At 33.0% G+C, this 5,547-nt stretch overlaps 1 long non-coding RNA gene across 1 annotated transcript; it reads left to right on the top strand.

The window, feature by feature from the left end:
- The first annotated feature begins 2,885 nt into the window (after positions 1-2,885).
- Positions 2,886-4,943, top strand: LOC117334398. The gene is made up of 4 exons (XR_004534143.1): positions 2,886-3,012; positions 3,522-3,601; positions 4,073-4,284; positions 4,857-4,943. It is a non-coding gene; the product is annotated as an uncharacterized LOC117334398 (long non-coding RNA).
- The last annotated feature ends 604 nt before the right edge of the window (positions 4,944-5,547 follow it).

Below are 5,547 nucleotides of genomic sequence, written 5' to 3'. Positions count from 1 at the left end.
ATCAAATGCCAACATTTTCAAAGTTAAAGGGCTATGTCTCTTATTTCTATAGCTAGGGGCGGATGAGGAAATTAAAATGTAAATGGTAACTTGATAACATAGACGGTAATGTCCATTGCAATGTAAGATTATCATACGACTCTGATAAAAAAAACCCATATCTGCACAGTAGCAGTGTACAGTAAAAATGCCCAATTCTGAAAAATATAACACATGCTTAGATATTTAAATATTGCCAGTTAACCTAACATATTACCTCTAATTAAGTATATATATTTGTAATCTATACACTATTTGCAATTTTTAAACAGCCTAGAATACCACGGTAACAACTTAAAAATAACTTAAAAATTGCAAAATTTTATGTTTGACCCAAAATGACAATTCTCTTCACGATTTTTTTTCTGAAACCTAATTGAAATTAAAGATCTATCCCAAAGACAAAATTAATCTTGTTTTGACATATGTTGTAGATTAAGTTTTCCCGCAATCTTACCTTGATTATATGAGCCTCCATTTTTCGTTGTAGGCAAAACCGAATTTCCTGTGTAAACACACTTTCGGAAAGTCCGGAACCAATTTTGTTATTTTAGTTTTAACAAATGTGAAGACTATATGCACTACTTCATAATGAATATACCAATTATAGTGTGCATTTATTTTTTTCATTTTTTATGCATATCATAATACAGGAGTTATTTGCTTAAAGAAAATCACCCATGGATAGCCAGTCATTCTGTGGCGTGCTACCACATATTCCATAAGTCAGAACACTATGCAAGTGACGTCGGAACAGTAACACAGACAACTGCTTCTATACATTAAACCAATCGTTGTTATTATCAAGTATCATTATAAAAAAAATAATCCCGACATACGGGTAAGAATCTTTTGGCTCGTCGACGGCACCCTCCATGCAAAGCTAGGTTAAATCTTCGTTAAGTAACGTTCGTAAAATGAAAACCAGTGCTGTGACAACGTAATCAGTAGGTATACTAACAAGTATCAAACACTTAATATCGCGCAAGGAAATATGGCATCTGGAACATATAAATACAAATGTATCGTATGTATGGGAAGCAGGGATGTTACTATCTCCAAAGGGAACATTTGTTATTGGGGAATTGTACTTATATCCTGTCATTGTCCTTGAGTATAACCTGCTCAGTATGGTAAGTCTTATCAATCATCATATATATTTTGAAATGATATTCGGAACATCGAGTCTTGTTCCCCTGATAGTTTTAGCAAGTACCGCCGAGTAAATCATTTTGTTATACCTTTTCCTCGTTTTTGTTAACTTTGATAAAATCCTTTTAGTTCCAGAGACTTGTTGTCACACCCTAAATGCCATATCTAGATTCTTACGGATAGTGACACACAGTTTAAAAATACATAACCATTTGATGTGATGTGAAACATATTTAAACTGATCGCCATTTTCATTGAATTATATAGAGTTATAGTCTTTCTCACATACGTGTGTGCTAGGGAAAAGATAAATCCATCCCACACAGGGGGTAAATAATAACGTAACGTCATCATTTTACGCCATGTCGTAAATGATGACGTCATCAATTTTGACGCATATTAAAAGGAGCATTGTAGATGGCGCGATGCAATACTTTCATAAAAAATTTGCTTTCAAGCATGTGAGAAAAATAAACAAAAATGGGTCTGTTCCACAAACAGTGATATATCAACCCTCGTGTAAGAGTTTGGCTCGTCAGCACTCGTCAAGCCTTGATCTGACTGGCTAAACTCTTACATTCGGGTTGAGTTATCCCTGTTCATTGAACAGACCCATGCTAGATTATATAAATAGCAGCTTATAAAGTTAGTATTTGAGACAGATTTCTGTGGAATACTTTTTTTTTGATTCCCACGCTTTTTTCCATTTGCATAACTGATTTAAGATATATGATGATGGAACATAAGTATTATGCAGTTTTACTGTCTAAACTTTGAAGAAAAGTCGCGAAAGCGGCGACAGCGACAAACATGGTGGTGTCGTCGTAAACATTTTATTTTAAAGTTTTGCGTTTAGATCTGTTACTCAAAATGTATATCTTCAACTTTGACCAACTTTGGAAGATAGTTACATCATTATTGGATATCTCAACGCGCAATCACTCATAGAGTAAAACCGAAAATGTACGGTCCAGCGACTCTATAAGTTAGGAATGCTGTAATTCTGAACTTTATTGCATATGCAATTTAACTATCATTTACTATATAGAGAAATTTTGAGACAATTTCTGAAATACTGTATATACTTGTTTTGGATAAAAAATCATATTTAGGTGAAGCTTGAGAATTTTTGATTTTGCAAGATTTGCTCTTTCTTTTACAATGCATCAATATTTAAACATGTCTATAACGCATGAAATGGTCCATACTATCATTTTATTAATGTGAAAATTTGTTCGATTGTAAAAACAAAAGAAATAGTAAATTTTAGAGTTTGCTTACAACTTACCATAATGACTAAGTGGAACTAACGAGTTAACATATGACAACACGTAGTTTATGATTTATTATTTGACATTGATTGGATCCATTGTAATTTCCTGTCTATATGTATTTCGTCGAATAAGATGTGACAGACCTACGGTTTTGATAACAAGAATGCATTCTTTGTTATTCTTTTTAACAGTACATACATATATGTCTAATCAACACCTTTCTATGATTGGTTTCCAAACATGACTGCGTTACTTGTAAGCATTTCATTCACATCTCCATGACAGTTGCGTAGTAGCCTAAATAGCCCCAGGTTGAATACTGTTGATATTACTAATACACCTTATTGGACACAGGTCACAAGTAGTATGGATGAGTCATAATCGTCACCGGTCATTCGTCAACATTATTGTGAGCTTTTGTCGTTTTATCGAATCGCATTTGAGAAACATTTCCTGATTTCCTTGTGTATCTTGTATAAATATGGAGGAGAACCATTCCCGAACCATTCTCAATATTTACTCGACACCGAATCGTACCGACGTCTAGGTAAGTCATTGTTTATAGTATGTTAATGAAAATATCTTTCTGTTATTTATTAATTGCATTTGAATTTTGTCCTCATATTTCGTTTAAACATATCGAATTTCGTCTCTATATTTAGGTTGCATTCTGTTCCAATTGGAGTTAATCTATCCGCATTCTGACGATATATTTTGTTTGATCATTGCTGTTATCAGTTCATATTGTCCAGTATTTTCATCTTACTGTTATAACATTGTAACCGACACTATACATTATCAGCATACGACTCTTTGCTTTGCTTTGTTATGTTTCCTATTTATGCTTTTACTTGTATATCCGTTGATGATTATAGCCTATTGCTATCCACTAAGTTATTTCTTCGCCTCCGTTAGGTCTAAATGTTTTTGTGCTTTGGTGTTTTAATTAGATAAGAGTCATGGAATGACGCTGTAATTGAATAGAGATACGGCTTGTTGTAGAAAAAATAAGATATTTTACATTTGTTATTATATAATAACATTTTTGTCTTTCAGTCACTACCCAGTCTACACCATGCTGAAGGTATTGTTTCTCCTGTCCTGCCTCGTGGCTAGTGGGCTCTGCACTTATTATGGTGAGTGCAGTGGATGTTCACGCATCAATTACATTCACATATTATACACTACACAACTTATACATAACATAACCAGCAGTCATTTTTTTTTTATAATTTTGGGTAAAAACTATTCAATATTCACTAGGAAACAAAGTGACAATTATGTGTGTATGTATTTTATTCGTATCCCATAATCTGTAGAAAATAAATGGCTTATGTGAGAAACCGGCTGACCTTTTCACATTTTTAAGATGCAAAAACATAATTTACGCGGCTTGTATATGATGCCGACCTCTGTTTATCACAAAACAGCCCTACAACCTGGTTACACCTAATGGCTTATTTTCAAGACCGTTTATGTAGAGATATGTTCCCTGCTGGGTGTCTATTGCTTAAAAGTTTCGAGTCAACCTTATTTCCAAGGTTGTTAAGTGTGACATTTTTGTTGTTTGCATATTCAGCTTTACAAACAGAAAACATTTATTGCAGGGAATTCCTACGGCTATGGCTTGGGATCAATGTTAGACGATGGATTCGGAAGTGGTCTTGGACTTCTTGGTGGTGGATATGGATATGGAAACGGATACGGAAATTACTATGGTCGCGGGGGATACGGACTTGGAGGCTACGGACGCGGATACGGAAACAGGTGGATGAAACGACGGGGTTCCGTATTTGGTGGATATTAAAACGTTTTCCAGGTAAAGTTCGAAGTTTTTAGATTTGCTTATTTGACCTTGTTGTCGACATGTTTGGTATGGAGTAATGAATATAGATAACTCAGAATCAAATGAGTATGTAAATCAGCAAATAAAAATTCCAGGTAAAGCTCGAAGGCATTGTCTGTTTATTATCTAATTAGACATTGTAACATATTCTCATAATTTACTCAAAGAAGTTTGTCATTAAGTGGTAAATCTAAGCTTTTAAAATAGATAAATCAAGCATCATCAAATTGAAATTTAATATTTTTCACATAAAATATTAATCAATGCAGTAAATGCTTCATAATGATGATAAAATTGCATATTTTAAGACAAATTGCACTGAAAATGTTAATAGTTCGAAAATTAGGAACATTAACCGTATTGCTTATCAATTGAGTTTTGTCAGTTCTTATCTATATAGTGTTAAATATAACCAGGAAAGAAAAAAAATGCTCGTAGTCAGAAATATTGACAGACAGTAACTGATAGATACATATATTGGTAATTATAGATATTATAGATGATATCATTGACAATTGTATTAAATATTTCTTCTTTTTTTGCAGATTCATCACACTCTCCTTCATGCTTTAACCATTTAATTTATTACCAAAAAATGTTTTCACTTAATAAAATGTGTTTGATAAATGAAATATGGTTTTTATTTGTATATAAAGTCAGAATAGTCAAAATAATGCACAGAAGAAAATGTTTCTACCAGAAAAATTCTAGAGGTGATATTCGTTAAGTGCTGGATAATTAGTATGACACACAGACCCCTCCCTGCCGCGTAGACTTGAATCTGTGTTTTGATTATCGTTACCAGATTCAAATGATGATGTTAAATAATCTCAAATGGTTGAGCTATCATAGCATTATCGCACGGACTTATTGTTTCCTCATACGAGTTGTACATTTTAAAATGACGCCAACGTGTGAAAAGAATTCTCACTTGATTGGTTTTGACGGCATTTCGACGCCACGACGTTACAAGTTTGTTCATGAAGTATTATGATATTGACTACTTCTGGATGTAACGGAATAAAAGTATTGTCAATATTTAAAACGGGAACTTCATTAATGAATTTCCTTGCTATGTTATTAGATGTCCTAAAATGACAAAATTTTGTTCTAAAGTGCAATTTGCATACGATTTACATTACTATTAACTTATAAGGGAACAAATGTCTTTTTTACTGTCATTACGAATTGTGATAAATTTAATACCTAATTACATATGAAGTTAATTATCAGAGG

This window comes from Pecten maximus, chromosome 9 (assembly GCF_902652985.1).
Source record: "Pecten maximus chromosome 9, xPecMax1.1, whole genome shotgun sequence".
NCBI classification, from domain to species: domain Eukaryota; kingdom Metazoa; phylum Mollusca; class Bivalvia; order Pectinida; family Pectinidae; genus Pecten; species Pecten maximus.
Note: the sequence above shows the minus strand (reverse complement) of the source record. Positions and strands in the feature narration are given on the sequence as shown.